This window comes from Canis lupus, chromosome 25, assembly GCF_011100685.1.
Source record: "Canis lupus familiaris isolate Mischka breed German Shepherd chromosome 25, alternate assembly UU_Cfam_GSD_1.0, whole genome shotgun sequence".
Taxonomy (NCBI): Eukaryota; Metazoa; Chordata; class Mammalia; order Carnivora; family Canidae; genus Canis; species Canis lupus.
Window position 1 is genome coordinate 26,959,809 of NC_049246.1, and position 17,471 is coordinate 26,977,279.

The 17,471-nt window shown below is 41.3% G+C and overlaps 1 protein-coding gene across 1 annotated transcript in view; it reads left to right on the top strand.

Moving 5' to 3' along the window:
- Positions 1 to 5,513, top strand: part of LOC102151320 (XK-related protein 6-like) — a 94,262-nt gene extending 88,749 nt beyond the window's left edge. The window contains exon 4 of the mRNA XM_038573020.1: positions 967 to 5,513. The gene's annotated coding sequence lies outside the window, so the exon portion shown is untranslated. The remainder of the gene's footprint in view (positions 1 to 966) is intronic.
- Positions 5,514 to 17,471: the final 11,958 nt, after the last annotated feature.

The following is a 17,471-nucleotide window of genomic DNA, read 5'->3' on the forward strand; positions in this document are numbered from 1 at the left end:
CAATATTTTCTCCAATGTCGAGAGTGACTTAAATTCTTAAAATGTATTTTTATTTATATACGTGGCTTTCTGTGATGATAGACTTATTCACATGCCATGTAAATCCAGGAACTATGTAGGTTGACTGGAGTGTCATGATTTTATATCTGCGATCTCAGTTTATACTTAAATAAGTCAGTCTAGCTTTGTCCTTAAAGAGAAACAGATATAATGGTTGTTTCTTTGTTTTCCATATATTCTGCTGTGTTGTTCTATTCTTCTGAAATGTGAACTCTGAACTCTTCTGTGGAAAAATTAAATAGGCTAATCTAAAAAAGTACTTTTTAAGCTAACTGTAGAAGAATTGTTCATATAGTTCACTTTTATGTATTAATGCTTTAATAGGAAACAAGTACTGATCATTTTTATTTTTTGAAATTCTTGTTTCTTATGTTTACCCTTATAAAAAATTTTTTTCAAATAAATCCTATCTAAATTGGCCCTTTATAAGGCTAAAGAACTTTGAAAGTCATCTGTTGCATTTCATGTGCTAAAAGTTAGTGGGGAAGAAGTACGAAGACTGTAACCACTGTTAATTGACTAAAAATGTGGTTTCTAAAGGTGTGTGTTCTATAAGAATGAAATCAGTAATTTTAGTTCTGCATCTGAATGTCACCATAATGATAGCTTTTAAAAGAAAATCTAGAGCTAATGCCACTTTAATTTAAAGCCTGAAATTGTAAATGTGAAGATATTTAAATATTAAATAGGTGATATGTTTGAGTATAGTTTAATATTTTTCTTAATAAGTAAACTGCCTTGTTTCTAAGCAGAACTTTAATGTTAGACTTTAGAGCTTATAACTGTAAGATGAGAAACATTAACTTTAAAGTGTCATTTTGAAAAATAAAAAGTAAATATTGACCTTTTCTAAGAAAGTTTTTTCCTTTTGACATTGTTTAATTTTTTTTCCTTTTTGTTTTTTAGGTTTGCAATTTTTTTTGGTGATGGCATGTTCAGAATCTTGGATCCCTAAGTTGAGTGTGTTGGAAATATTTAGGAACTCTGGAAATTATTGCTTTGTGTATATAATGACTTACTAGGACAATCAGTAGCTTTAATAAAAAAAAAGTCTATAGAAGAACAGATACTATAATTTTGTGTTTCTCAGTTGACATGCATGTCTCAAATTCTCATCTACCAGTATTAGTGTCATTCTCTGGAGATAGTTATAGTTTGAAGATTTGGGGGCTGCCATGTTTTCCCAGGCAGGTTATGTCATCCTCCCATGCTGTGTTGGTCAGCTCCTTTTCCTTTCTATCTACCTTGCAGGGTAGCTTACTTAGACCAGAGGTAATTAATGATCAGGAGGAGACAAGTGACAGTCCTATGAATAGTCATTATAGAATTTCAGCCTGGAAATGACCTCAGAATGGTCTGTATTAGAATATGCAGATTTTATCCAAATACACTTGTGACCAAATGCTGCTGATTTTTGAATTGGATATTATTATATAGGACAGAAGTGCTAATGAGGAAAAAGAGTTGTTCCCTCTCTCCCCTATTGTTGGGTGCATGAATCAGTGCGAAGTAAAATGACCAAGAGATAGTATTAGTATAAAAGGGAAGGAGGAAAAACAAAACTTTGAATCTCCAAGAAGGAATACTTCCCCTTAAAAATTTGCAAGTTAGCTCTATTCCACGTACCTGAACACACTATTTTAAAACCATAAACTCATTTTCATGTAGACCCAGAATATGAACTCTAGGGTATGCTTGACCAGAGGAGTACCTGGAGAACTTGTTATTTGACAGGAGAATCAGGCAGTACCTGGGTGAGTCCATGGTTGACTGCTGGGATGAAGAGATTTGAGGAACTTTGTGGAGGCAGTTTTTTTTGATAGTCAAATACAACAGCCTCCTTACACCTCTGACCAAAATTGGGGAAAGATTGCTTTTTAAGACTGTCTTTAGAACAACTTGAAAGAGGAGAATTCATTCAAGGAACTATAGAGACTGGTAGCTCAGTAGAATGTTAATGTATTTGTTTATTGCAAGTTTTATTATTGGTAGATTATCCAATAATGTGAAAGTTTGTGTATAACCAAAGTTTTCATAACATTTCTATTAGAAGGCTTCTAGAAGCTAAATAAGATACCCTGTAGCATAACCCTCACCCCTTTGCTTTAAGAAGATTTGACTGATATATATTTAATAGATGGCACAACGAAAACATGAGATTTTTAAAAATCAAATTACATTTTAATTTAAATGTGCATTGCCTATTTGCTGCTAGCTTTTTAAAAACCCTGCTTCTGTGATACTTTTGTCAATAGAGGTGTTTCCTCTAAGACAATTCCAGCCACAATATTGACTGGGCCTCGGCATTTGATATACCCAAAAGGAATAAGGCAGACAGAAAAAAAACTTGGTCTCTACTGGAATGAATATTTTAAAAGCCTTCTTAAATTCTGAACACTTTGCGTACAAAGGAAAGAGACCCAAGAGAGGGAAAAAGTTAAGAGCCCAAGAATAAAAAATGGTGGTGAGGATGGGGGATATACTCTTACATAGTTAACCTAAGGTGTGAGGGAAATTAAGTTCCTGGAGAGATTATGAGGCTTTATATGAAATCCCTGGGACAGCAGACATTCTAATATTCAGTTGGGTAGTTCACACTAGCATGCAGTAGTATTTTAAGGCTAGTGACAGTTGATCTGGGGAAATATTAGTGTGTTTCTTAACAGTGAGTTTGACTTTTATTTTAGCATGTTATAAATGGGTGTGCAGCTCAAAGATGAACATCATTCAAAATAAGTGTCTTCAATATTAGAGAAAATATTATTAAAAAAGGATCTTTTGTCCCTGTTGTATAACTTTAGAAAGTAATGTAGAATACAGAGCATAATAGAGAAGTGATGGCATGAATGTAATCAGTATTTGATGGTTGCTTTCTAGAAACTTCTAAATAAAACGTGACTTTTGTTTAATGTTGTCCTTAGTTGTACTGTAACAGAATTTTAGTGGGAAAATCTGTACCTTCATGGGTCACCATATTCCATAGTCTGGCACATCACTGTGAAAGTTTAGAAGTCTGACTCAGTTTCCCCGAGGAGGAACAGAGTGTTGTAAATTTTTGTACAGTAAGTACATAGGGACCCACAGAGAAAGTGAGCCTAGAACAATGAATGGTTCTTTGTATTTTGGTACCTTTAGACCCCTTAATAAACGAGGGTAACTTTCCCCAACAAGACTGTAATTTCTGAGGGTAGAGAGACTGCCCTGGTTGTCAGGTCAGGAAGCCCTGATCTAAAATATCATCTTCATTTTTCTTCTGACCTTGCTTTGACTTTATTGTCATTCTGTCAGGGGTTCTCTGTGGCCTTTGAAGGGAGCTTCAAATCTTGAAGGATGTTTATACTGCCTTGTTCCATTGAACTGAAGCCACAAGTCCAGAGCTTTGTAATATAACGGAGCAAACCTTGACTACAAAGAGCTGCCCCACAAGTACAGTGGTAAAAATAGAGCTGAGGCTCAAAAGTATGGCACAGCCTTCTAGGTAGTACCTGCTTCCTGCCGGTGTAGGGGCGTTTACTCCATAGTAAGTTGAGTATTGATGTTTTGTTTTTTAAATGGACATATTTCTTCTAAAATCCCTAATTATTATAAAAGTTTTCTACCTAAGTCTCCCCTTTTTTTCTCATATGTTAGGATGTCACATTAATGGTATAAAATGTGTATTTCCAATTAACATAGTAACTGGGAACTTGCGATTCTGTAACTTTGTGACTCTGAAATTTATAACACATTCTCAGGAAAATTGTTGAGATTCCCAGATAATTCCTTCTCCATTCCTTTCAAGTTCCTGAATGTATGATTGTTTCCGAACCTTATTAAGCCATTTATAAGATTAGGCAAAACTGTCTTCGGTTCTATTTTGACGCAGAATGGATACATTTGATTTATCTTATTAGAAATGTGTTTTGACAGAAAATTCTATTTGAATGGCTCTAATCTTCACTTTGGAATCTCAGATCCCCTGCTTGTTATGTTGTTCATTGTGACTTTCCTGCCAAAAACAGCTTTGCTGAGAAGATCATCCTTGAAAAATGAAGAAATCTGAAGAAACTGATTTGGGGATTGAGTAAACAGATGGAAGAGCACAGTCAGATTGACAACTGCAGCACACTTTGGAAACATCGTAGACTGCATTGCTTTTGTACATGAAACAATTTGACTGTTTTATGGCCTGGACCTATAGAGCAAGAAAACCACCTCATGAAATGTATCTTTGCCATAAGAGAGCATACTCTGGCCTCTAAAACCTTTCTGTCAGAACAGCCTGCTGGTGACTAGCTCACACTGATGGAGAGAGCCCAGGGCTTTGCACAGGACTGGAAGTTAGACGTCATGTTCTGGACTCAAAGGTGTTTGTAAATTTCCCCTGGGAATATAGTGTTGGGGGCTTTTTTTTTTTTTTTTTTTTTTTTTTTTTTGGGAGGGGGGCTTTTTTAGCACCTGTCTCCCCCATGCTTTGCATGTCTCCCGAGAAAGGCACCCGAGCCCATCTGTGCCCCGATTCTTGTTCCCTGGCCATCCGTTTCTGCACCATTGACTTAAAGGTGGGGGAAATGTGGAGCATACAGGATTCCAGCATCCTGTTAAATCCATCCCGCTTAATCCCTCCCAGGCAATTGTATTGCATTTCCTTTTCAGCCTTTCTCAATGTTGCCTAAGTTTGAGCCCCTTGATTAGGTCAAGATAGAATGAAAACCCCACCATTTCAGGCTTCTTCCTTCCCGTTGCCATGTTTTGTCTGGCCCGTAATGGGAGGTTTGCAAGTCAGCTTACTGTAAAAGAGTCCACTTATGTCCTTTGCTCTCCATCTCCCTTCCTGCACGTTCTGGTCTAGAAATAAAGCAGATCTAGACTTGGGGATTTGGGCTGTGCAAAGTGTGCCTATAGAAATTCACAGCACTGTATTTAGAGCTGCGGTGTTGACTGTCGTCTCCTTTGTACCTCTGCCCTGTGCTGGGCACTCTGTTGGGTGTGGGGGCCCTCTTCCTCTCCAGCAGCTGACTCTCTTGAAGCCAGGAGTAGACCTCATGGTGCCATAGGTACAGAGAAAACCACAGCTGACCTCTGTGAGAGCTTCCTAGTTCTGGGGTCATGAGTTCATGAGGCCAAGTTACCAAGATCTTTGTGTCCTGCCCTGGACCCTAGTCAAAGCTGGGCACATGCAGAGAAAGTCATCATGTCAATAGGATTTTGAAAGCAAGACTTGTCCAAAAATAGACCACATTTCAGGGTAACCATGAATCCACATTGACTGTCCTGGTATGTCTTACTTTAAACAAAATAAAGAGTATCTCTTAAAAACACTACCAAATTACCGTGATGTGCAAAATGTGATATTACTCCAAAAATAATTTTTACAAGTGGCTTTCAGAAACGTGCAAATGTATTTTGTGTAAAAGAGTATATACTGTGTGTAACAATTTTCTGATTCTTGCTCTAATAAATATTAAACTTAAGTGGTCTCAGTATTTTAAACCTAATAGTTTGAAATTATTTTTTGAGTAAAAATTTAAAGTATATAATATTTTTACTTTTCATGTAATGTGCAAAGCATTCTTAGAAGCTACTTTTACATGTGTTTGTTTTCCACATGTAAAACGACTGAATAGGGGCTGTGTCTTCAGTAAGAGTTTCTGAAGCTTTGGCTGTAATTACCAAGTGCTCGGGATTGGGCTGACTGGAAATGTATATTGAGCTTTTCTGTGTGAATGCAGCAAACTGTCCAAATAAAGTAGCTTTGTACCCTTGAAGGAGCTTTTACTAATTAAATTTTTATTAAATATCGGTAAGTTAAAGGAGAGGAAAGGAACAAAGGACATGTAAATGAGGGTCTAAACTAGTGGATTGTGCCCTTTGGCTGTCAAAGGTAACAGTGGTAGTGAGTCCTGGGAATGGGGTAGGGGCGGCAGTGTAGTTTGTAGAGAAAGACACCCATCCAGCATCAATAGTGGGGGATAGGGGGTGGTCAGTGGGGGGGGGGCAGTAGGGGTTGGAGTGGCAGTCAGTATGTGTGAGCTGTGCTCCATGGACCTGAGTCCAGGGTCCAGGAAGCTTGGTCCTGGAAGTCCGTCCCCACATTGCTGAATGCCCAGCCAAGGATGGGTGCCAGTTGGAGGCAAAACAGGAAAAAGAGAAGGATGGGCTGGGGACTTCAAAAGTTTTTTCCAGTTTCAAAATTGCCGTTTTAAACTTTTATGTCATTCCTTCTACTGTGTACCCTTGGTAAAATAAAAAGCTTGCCATGTCAAATTAGTTCGGTAAAGATACTTTAAAAAATGTATCAACCTGTGAACTCAAAAGGCTGCATGCTGCTTGCTTGGTTCTTGGAAATGTGCAGGATGAACATACTAAGGTCCCTGTTGTTTATCCTATGTCCCATTGAACAGTTTGAGAACAGTTTGGGTAGGTTTAGATAATTACTTCAACATTGCTATATAGTGGGAATCACGGTCTTAAGCTAATTAAGGTAGCAGTTAAGGGGTGCCTGGCTGGCTCAGTCAGTAGAGCATGTGATTCTTGATCTCAGGAACGGGAGTTCAAGCCCCACACTGGGTGTAGAGATTAATTTTAAAAAAGAAAACCGTTAAAAGGACAGCTAGTATCATCCTGTTTCAACCAACGGTTGACCAAGAACTCCTTCTGGAAATCTCATACAGATTTCCAATAGCTTTAAGTGAAGATAAACGGAAACCTCAAATAACACAAAGTAAAAATCCCACTACAGTACAAATTCTGAGGAAATCATTTATTACCTTGCAGATAAGTTTTCAGCCTGCAAAAGAGTCACCAACCTGCAGAAAAATTCTACACTAAAAGTGACCAGAAACAGTGCAATGGTTATAAATTGTGTTATTTCTGCTTATCTCCAGTAATTAGTTTAAGATGGACTCTATATACCATTGCTTGTGTGACTATTTTATATCCCATATGCTTAACGTGCTAGCTGCGGTAAGTGATATATTCATATATGTGTGTGTGTGTGTGTGTGTGTGATGCAGTGAGTTTTCAAGAAAGATACTGAGATTTCTTCCTTTGGCATCTAAAGATGAAGGTTGGTATCCTTCCTAAACAGGTGCTTGTAGGCAAGTTCAGAGGAAGTCCATGGCCTCTAGTCATGCTTTGCAGAACTCCAAAGTACTTCCCTTTATCTCGGAGATACTGCAAATTTCTCACCCAATTCTTCATTAGGGAAAGCTTGCCATATTCTACATTGTTTTCCTTAGAGACTTTTTCTTAGGAGACCCAATTTTGAATTATTAAACCCAGGGCTAAGATTAGTGAGGCAGACACCTGCTTTCTGTATTCATTGGGACTTGAAAGCAAGAATGAAATTACTAAATAAAATGAAATTGATTTGAGGGATGTTCTGGACTTCATTTGCTGTGTGCTTGACATCCTTTCCTGCTGGCGGAAGACTCAGTGAGGGTTTGTAAATTTCCTCAATCCTGGAGGGCATCGCTTTGCCGTCAAAATTTTGGGTTAAATATTTTGAACGTTCTCAGTTATGTATGTAGCAGAGAAGAGTTTGTAAATAGACACATACTGATTGAAATCATTTCACCATAGATTGACCATTTGACCAAAGATTTGCCACTTTGTATTTGGAAGAAAAAATAGAAATTACTTACTGTGGGTCTTTGATGATGGTTACAAGCAGGAAATTTAGTTTCTCTCTCCAATATTTCAGTCTTGCTCCAAACCAAGTTACATTTTTAGTCCAATCATACCTCAGCACTTTTCCGTTAGGAATGAGGATTTTCTTTAGCTCCTGAGGGGCTCTTGGTGGCCTTTCCAAGTGCCCTTTTAACCTAAGAAGACTGCATCACAGAATGAGTTCCGCCATTTTAAAAGCCCCATTTGTGGGATCTTCTGGAAAAATACTGAAATACATCATCATTGTAACATAGTTTCCCACTTTCAGAAATGAGGAATTATCCTTAAGTCCTAGGCCAAGCGAAGGCATATGTGTGGTTCACAGATCGCTGTCTATGCCTCTGGCTGTTCTTGTTGGGTCTGATTCAGCATACTTCCGGTGTGGGGGCTGCTGAGTGGCACAGTGTCTGAGCACTTGAGCTTCTTGATGATTTTAGGAAGTCAGACAGGTGTTGGGAGCATTGCTTTTCACATCTACCAGCAGTAAGCAATTCCGGTTTGCTTGCTTTTTATGTAACATCTAAGAAGTCACTGTAGCAAACCGCAGTTCTCCCTTCTTCTAGATTATAATGTTTAGATTTATCTGTTTAAATTAAGAAGTAAGGTTAATTCCATAGCTGCCATTTCCTCAGGGGGAAAAAAAAGTGCCAGCCGCAGCTGACCTAGAATTCCATCTTGGACTATTACGTAAGTCTGAGTGAGCAAGAGTGTAAAAGTCTTTTCTCTCACTTTTCCACCAGAAAAGTGGCCCCCTCTGGTAGTGAAGCTGATGACCACCTGAAAGTTTTGAAATTAAGAGCAAGAATCAGGAAAAGGTGTTAGCAGGGAAGTGGCACCAGGACAGAGTAGAAATCCTTAAAATGCAACATTTACTGGCCAGTGCTGTTGGTTTTATCCATGTTTTTTTATGACTGAGCAGACCAAGGCTGAGCCCTGTAAACTCTGGCCTCTTCCAGCCCTGTTTTCATCCTTACCTTGACGGAAACTCAAATTCTCGAGAATGAAATGTTTCAGCCCACGTATACGCTGGTGCCTTGCAGGGCATCAGATCATGAGTGGGCAAGGGCTCTTGATCCTTAACGTTGTGCCTGGAAACACTACATATCTCCACACTCGGAGTTCTCACTAGCCTTTCTGGCTTCCTGCTTCTCCCTACCTTTTCAGAAAGTCTACAGCAAAAATAATTTTTGTAAAAAGCTGTTTGGTAGGGGAACTAGGGAAGCACGGTGCAGTCGGACAGGACACTGGAGTGAATTGTTTGTTCATTCCTGCAGCATACTGATGGGTGCTTGCCAAATGACAGGCGCTCGCTCTTCTAGGCACTTTGAGGAGAGAACACACAAAGCATGGAGTTCACACAGTAGTAGAGCGGAACAGACCCAGCCTGTAGACTATCATCCCATGGAACAAACAGAGAAGGGCAGAGCGCCTGCGATTGGGACGCCAGTGTGGGATGGAAGGGCAGGTCTTCATTCTTCAGGAGCTCAGAGTAGACCTCGTTGGGAAGGTGAGATTTGGGAACCGGTGTTGGTATAGATTGGAGCTGACAGGCTTATCTTGAGGAAGAGAGAAAATAAAATACTGGAGAGTTTCCAACAGTTGTATACTGGCTTTTTCAGCCACTTGGTCCTGGTAGCCCTCGCTGCATCTAGATGCAGCTGTGCACACTCCTCCTTGTTTTTGCTACTGTTGTTTCTCCTACCTGGATTTTTCTTTTCCAGGACCAGGCCCCTCAGTGACATGATTTGGGGATTGAGGCAGCATGATCATAACACGCAGCTAGCTAGACAGGATGGCAAATATCCTCCAGGAGTGCAAGGGTCCCTCTGGGGAAGGATGAGCTTTTGGAAGGGGCCCTCCGGGGCGCCTGGCTGGCTCAGTCCGTGGAGCATGCTCCCCTGATCTTGGGGTTGTAAGTTCGAGCTCTATGTTGGGGGTAGAGATTATTAAAAATAATAAATAAACTTAAAAACCAGCAAGGGCCCTCTAGGGCAGGCAGTGTTTATTCCATAAGGAGGTCCCAGGAGGCCAGGCCAGGCAGGGGCAGCACCAGGAGCAACAGCAGGCCAGGATGAGCATGGTCAGGCAGCAGATCATGGAGGCCCCCAAAGTTCATGCTGAAGAGTAGAGGTTCCATTCTGCAGGTGGGAGGGGACCCAGGCTGTCCTCTGTGGCTCCTCCCGTGTGGGACTTTCACCTGAGGATAGCCCAGAATTGTTGGCTCCCATGGGTTCGCAGTTTATTATCTCTGGCAAGTGAGGGAGGACGGAGAGGTGGTTGGTAATGATTCCTCTCTTCCGTCTCTCAAAACCTGTATTTCCAAAATGCAGATCACCTTTTATCATAAACAGGAGATAATTTATAAAAACTCAAATGGTGCAGAACGACAAAAAAGGGCAAAGTTCACTATCTCACTACTGTTAATATCATCAGCAGCAGCAGTTTCAACTTCTCCATCATCCGTGCTCACAGCAGCCTCTGTAACCTCGGCTCTAGGGGGATGCAACCAACGAACTCCCTGTGCTGGAAATTCAGCAGTTTATAATTTTCATTATTCAGGTTCCTTCCAGTTTTTCACTCTCATAAACTTGGTTTCCAATGAATAATGTTCTGTGTAATAACTGCACTTACCCAATTATCTCCTTGGTGTAAATAAATGATAGACACTTCAAAAAATCGGGATGCCTAGAACAGAGGGTGGGGGTGGATGGATATGCAACACCAGAATTTAGTACAGACATTACCATCGAGCGGTTTGTGTGTGCTCGCGGGTACACTTTTGAAAGCATTTTAGTAGCGGCTAATGTCTCCAGATCTGCATAAAACGTGGTGAGCTGGGGTAGGGGAGATGGTGGTCTCTCCTTCGGGGGGGGTGGTCAGGTGGGACGCCCATCTCTCCTTGGTCCAGCTGACCCATCAGGGCGGCCTGCTGCTCACACAGCACACTTGCAGGCAGCTTTCAGAACCCCGACTCCAAGGCCAATGCCGGCAGAAGCTTTTGGAATACAGGATGATGAGCACACATGAGAGCCAAACTAAAACTGGAGCCTTCCAGCTTCCTCGCATGACACTGCTTTGATTCCAAGTTTTACTATTTTAATTAGGCGGATCAAAGAGACAACACGTTTTACTGAGCTGTTGAAAATCATATGGCAAACTGCTCTGTTTTTCAATGTAGGAAGTCTTTACAAAGGTTAAGTGTGGATGATGTTCATTTGGGGCCTTTCAGGGGAACGTACCATCTGGGAGTGGGCTAATTGGATCCCTCCATAGTGGTCTTCCACCAATGCCCTCCCTCCCCAGCCATTTTTCATCCCTAGGTTCTCTGGATGGTTCCTGAGTGAAACCTTTTTTTTTTTTTTTTTTTTTTAATTTTATTTATTTATTCATGAGAGACACACAGAGAGAGGCAGAGGCAGAAGCAGAGACCTGGGCAGAGGGAGAAGCAAGCTCCCTGCAGGGAACCCGATGCGAAACTCCATCCCAGGGCCCCTGGATCACGACCCAAGACCCAAGCCAGAGGCAGACGCTCAACCACCGAGCCACCCAGGCGCCCCTCCTGGGTGAAACCATTGTGCGCTAACCACCATGAGGGGAACTCTGTGTTTAAACACTCAATGTCCAGTTATTGTGGAAGGTTTGGCTTGGGTGGAAGTCATCAGTTCTGTTCTCTCTTCTAAAAAATGAGCGCTGCTGAACGCAGTGTAGCTCTATCGCTCTTGTACTCACCAGCCAGGCCCGTTAGCTCGTCCCCACTCCCTTCTGGGGGCCTCTGCACTGGCTGACCCCCTTGGCCTTGGAGGCTCCTCCCCAGGTCCTCCCCTGGCTCACTCCCTTGCTTTGGTTAGCTCTCTCTGAGAAGTCTCCTCATCAGGGAGGCCTGCCCTTCCCCTCCTGTCTAAAAGAGCATCCCACTCAGGCCTTCCTGATTCCTTCATAGCAGTTACCGTGAGCTGGCACTAAAGATTTGTCTCCTGCACTAACACGTCAGCTCAGAGAGGGCAGCGTTTTTGCTCTGTTCCTGAGTGTTCCTCCGAAGCCTGCAACAATAGCTGCCATATGTTAGAAAGTCAGTAAATGTGTGCTGTTCGACGAGTGAATGAATCCCCCACTGTTCCTCCCCAGGGACTTGTGAAGAAACCAGGAGTTTTTAACTGGAATGAAGTCAAGGACTTCGGATAAAGCAGCAATTATCTCAGGGCCCCATCTCCACAGAGGCCTGTCCTTGCCTAGCAGCGCCATTTCTGCTTCCAGCTCCGTCTCTTACCTGCATGTTCACCTGAAGCCATCATCTCTCACGTTCCCCCAGTTCGGGGGTGACCTGTGCTAATAGTAGGCACTGCCTTTAAAAAGCATCTTAATGGATTAATTAATACATTCGCTAGGTATTTACTGAGCAGCAGCTGTGGTGCCAGGCACTATGTGAGAGGCCAGAGTGACAAGAGGCAACAGGACCCTCACTGAGCTTACTGTTATGAGTGTGAGTTTGGTTGGACAAGATCGCCCTCCTGCCACCCCCAGAGCTAAGAGCAGAGCTCAGGAGGAGGGGGAGCTTTGCCCAGTGTGGGGGAGGGCTGTGTCATGGGGGGCCGGGGTATTGATGGGGAGGTGGTGGGCTGTGGGTGTAGTGTGTGGGCTCTGGGTAGAACGAGGGCAGAAATGTCAGAATGACGACATGCCTACCCCGGGGTTTGGCTTGGGCTCCCCCAGCGCTCGGGGGAGAGGAAGGAAGCTCTCTGTACTCTTGTTTTGTACTAGACTACATTAGTAAAAAAATTCTTATGACTGTCACATCTTTTCGTTAGACTTCTGTGGACTAAATTCAGAAGCTAGTAATAATTTTATTTTTTTATTTTTATTTTTTGCTAGTAATAATTTTAAAGATTTCTAATTAATTTCTAATTCATAAAGTCATTAAATATTTAAATATGGATGACTATTCCAGAAAGTTCCAAAGCCAAAGAGTCTGTTTTAAAACAACTTTTGGAAAAAAAAAAAAAACAACAACTTTTGAGGGGCGCCTGGATGGCTCAGTCGATTGGGCATCTGCCTTCGGTTCAGGTCATGATCCCCCCGGGTCCTGGGATCCAGCCCTTGCATGGCATCAGGCTCCCTGCTCAGCGTGGAGCCTTCTCTTCCCTGCTCCTGCTCTCTCTCTATCTCTTTTGAACAACAAATTTGTATTTCTCCCACTGAAGATTCAAAAGAAAGAAAAAGAACAAAGAAAACTCTTTGTCCGACAATGCAAATAGACTAAAATACAACGAAACAGGAGCTCCAGGTGATTTTTCTCACTTATGCAAACAATAAACAATGAGTCCTTCGAATATTCTACAAGAGGAGAGGTATCTTGAACTTTTCCTTAAGGAACATTTATCTGAAAAGGGACATAATACAAACATAAATGACCATGTACCCTACCATGTAAGTAACTCAGGGATTTGCACCAAGACAGAATTAGAGGACAAACTCTAGTCATGAAATTATTGAAAGCTCTACAGCTCTACAATGCGCTTTCTGACATAATGTTCTAAGGGTGAGAGCATCCGGAAAAACCAAAGACTGGTAAGAATAGGGCTTCATTTTCAATTCACTTCATTTGTTCCTGTCCCCTGGGTCGGTTAGCTCTCAGTCTTTCTCAAAGTGTGTGTGTGTCTCCCTGCGTGAGAGACAGAGACAGAGACACAGATAGAATAACCGAGGGATTTAGATCAATTGCAAATTCGGACTATTTCTGGAGTGGGACTTGGAAATGCTGTTGCTTTTCCAACAGGCTGGCTGGTGAAGCCAGTACAACTGGTTCACAGACTGCATGGACTAGCAAGGCTCTTAGACGACCAGAACTTTCACATGCATTTTTCTTTTCATAACTTTATAACTCTCCTATGAGTTGAGCACTGCTGGTGTCACCTCCTTTTACACATCACAAGGCAGGTCCCAAGAGGTAGATTGCTGAAACAGAGCTTGATGCCCCATGGAGTGTTTTTATTAGGAGTTGTAGTTTGGTGGTTGCCTCATGACTTTGGGAATGGGGAGACAGAACTAAAATGACATTTTTGGAAACCCAATAGAGAAAATACTCACTTTTATGATTGCTGTTGTTATGAAGTTCCTGAGGTCTTAGAGCCAGAGCTAATGGACGAGGGAGATAGTCATGTGAGACTTCTTACACTTGCCATTTTTAGGCAACAGGAAGATAGCAGGTGGCGAGTGTCCTGCTGGTGACAAATTTAACTGTCTTTGGGGAAATGGGATTTAACTTGATTGTAGGCTGCCTTCCATCTTCCGGATGGAGCTAAAACTTGAGAGCTGGGTGGCTTTGATTTATGGAGCGCCATTCCTGTCAGATGGTACAAAGGATGTGCAAATCATATGCAAATGGGCCAAATCTCACTCAGAATTTGCCAACCGGAAACACGACATCTTTATTCCAGCCAGATTTTAGTGTGATCTTGGGGTAACTTTCAGGGAGGTCTCGACTAGGCTTACTCTTAGCTGAGAAATAGCTAAATATTGCCTAGCACAGAGAAAGGGATGAGCATGGAAATCCAGCATGGCGTTTGTGTCTGTGGGTCCTGTACCCCATCTGGGGAGAGGAGCCCCAGCTGGCCCTGGAGTGATGAGATCTAGGGCAGAGTGGATCTCTATGGTCTTTCATTTTCAGAAGTACTTTTTTTAAGGAGAAGGCTGCTTTCTTTTTTATCAGTGTTGGTCTGACTTCCTTTTCCAAACTGTCTCTCTTGGGCATTTTCTGCTGGGCAATGCAATGGTATAGAACTATTGGATTCATCCAGTGTCTTTATTCAGTTAAAAAACATGAATGCTTTGATTTTGGTGTTCTACAAGTGTCTTGTTAGAAACATAATACAAAAAAAAAAAAAGAAAGAAAGAAAAGATAATACATGTTCAGTGCAAAAATTTTGGAACTAACGAAGTATAAAGGAAAAAATCACTATACTCCTACTACTCAGTGATAACTATTGTTATCATTTTGATAAGTATCATTCATGAACGTATTTTACCCAGTTGAGATGATGACAGTATTAAGGTTTGTTTTGGCTTGGTTTGTTTTTTGCTCTTTAAGTTTTGTAACCTACTCTTTCACATGAGTATTAGAGTGAAGGCTTTCCCAAATTCTGAAATACTATTGAAGAGATTTTTGTTGGCTTATTAGTTTGTTTTGCTAGTTGGCATTCCTTCAGATGGATATATTCTAGTTTATCTGGTTCTCCCTTACTGATTAACATTTAGTTTGCTGCCTATTGTGTAATACATTATGCTAGAGAGAATTCTTTGTTTTTTTTTAAGATTTTATTTATTCATGAGAGACACAGAGAGAGAGGCAGAGACATAGGGAGAGGGAGAAGCAGGCTCCTCTTGGGGATCCCCATGTGGGACTCGATCCCAGGACCCCTGAGATCATGACCTGAGCCAAAGGCAGTTGTTCAACAGCTGAGCCACCCAGGCGCCCCACAAGAGAGAATTCTTGCACTAAATCTTTGTGTGCATCTCCGATTATTCTTTTAGGATAAATATGGAGAAATAGAATTTTCAAATCTAAAGATATATGTAAAATAGTTGTTAGATAAACAATGCCTTTTGATAAATACTAACGAGGCATGTTTCTGGAGAGCTCGATCCAATTTTTACCCTTAACCAACAATGCACACACTGGCTGTTTTGGGGGTGTTGTGTTTAAACCACCTCTCTCTGACAGTCTAAAATGATATCCCTTTGTTTTAATTTGCATATGTTTGGTGTCCCGGAGACTGAATTGATTATATTTCTTTCTTTTGTGAAACGCCTCTTAGGTCCTTGGCTCCTTTTCCTTTTGGAGTTTTGTTTTGTTGTTGTTTCTCAGTGATCCTTGAAAGCTCTGTCTTGTACACATATTTTCCCTTATTTGTTTTTTTCACTTTGTAGTTTTTGTTGACATTCAGAAAATGTTATGTTTTTACCAATCAAATTGTTCAATCTTTTATTTTAGGCTTTCTTCTGCTTAAAAAAGTCTTCCCAGCCCTGAGCTGAAATGATTCTCCAAGTTAGCTTTCACTGTAGATGTCACTGGAAGACAGAAGAATTAGGAATTGGCAGCAAGCATCTTGAGGAAAACACAACTGCTAATTAAATGTGATCTAGTCTTGTTCACCCTGGGTGGCTCAGCGGTTTAGCGCCGCTTTCAGCCCAGGACGTGATCCTGGAGACCCGGGATCAAGTCCCACGTCAGGTTCCCTGCATGGAGCCTGCTTCTCCCTCTGCCTGTGTCTCTGCCTCTCTCTCTCTCTCTCTCTCTCTCTGTCTCATGAATAAATAAATAAAATCTTTTAAATAAATAAATAAATAAATAAATAAATAAATAAATAAATGTGATCTAGTCTTAACCACATATGTACCTCAAAATTACCTGTTAGAGCCTTTAAAAATGACCAGTGGGATCCCTGGATGGCGCAGCGGTTTAGCGCCTGCCTTTGGCCCAGGGCGCGATCCTGGAGACCCGGGATCGAATCCCACATCAGGCTCCCGGTGCATGGAGCCTGCTTCTCCCTCTGCCTGTGTCTCTGCCTCTCTCTCTCTCTCTCTCTCTCTCTCTCTCTCTGTGACTATCATAAATAAATAAAAATTAAAAAAAAAAAATGACCAGTGCCTGAGTCACACACCAGTACCATTGAATCAGAAACTTAAAAAAACAACAAAACCTTACACAGATACACAGACTTTGAAAGGAATGAGCCAAGTTGCATGTGATTTTTTTTCTCGTTTGCTTTGAGTATTACATTTTATTAGCATAATGGGTGTGTTTTGTCTTACCCGTTACCCATGAACAATGAATATCATAGGGCTTTCAGGAGGAGGGGGATTGGGAACTGTATGCTGGGAGGCCCCTGCAAAATTACAGCAGTCTTTGCAAGCATCAGTCTCTCCAGGTGGTGGTTATTTGACATCATGTGACTAGTTCTGAGTTCCGTGGCTGGTTTGCTTAAGTGTCACTACTTTATGGCAAGTGGATTTTTCTTTTTAATTTGAAGAGACGATATACTTACAAATGTAATGTATTTTAAAGGATATCTAGAGTACATACAATATATTAGAAAATACAAAATATTTACAAATTATAAATGTTAACACCTTGTATACTGTGTGTGTGTATACATTAACCAACATTATTCTTTGATATATAGCAGTATCTCATTTGAAAAGAGGTATAAGGCTGCAAATTAGTATTTGCAACTTGGGAAAAGAAAGTCAATCCCAAAATGGCCAATTTGGTATCTCTGTACAAATATGAACTATGCTCATTAGTTAACGCTGAAAACACACTCCTATTTCTCTAGCTTGGAGCTGCCTCGTTAAAAGATTTTATAGGGCACCCCTGGTGGTTCAGTGGTTTGGAGCCACCTTCAGCCCAGGGCGTGATCCTGGAGACCTGGGATTGAGTCCCATGTCGGGCTTCCTGCATGGAGCCTGCTTCTCCCTCTGCCTGTGTCTCTGCCTCTCTCTGTGTGTCTCTCATGAATAAATACATTTTTTAAATCTTCAAAAAAAAAAAAAGATTTTATAAGGGAATTCGCCTATGAATCAACCTATGTTTTTTTTAGTGTCTACCCCATAGGCAGCATCTTGCATTTTAAGAAGCCAGTCAGCCTGTAGGAGGTGAGAAGAAAACAAGGAAGGACCTTGACTTTGGGCAAGGAACTTAGCATCTCAGAGCCACAGATATGATGGTGGTGGCAGTGATGATGATGATGGTGGTGACAACAGTG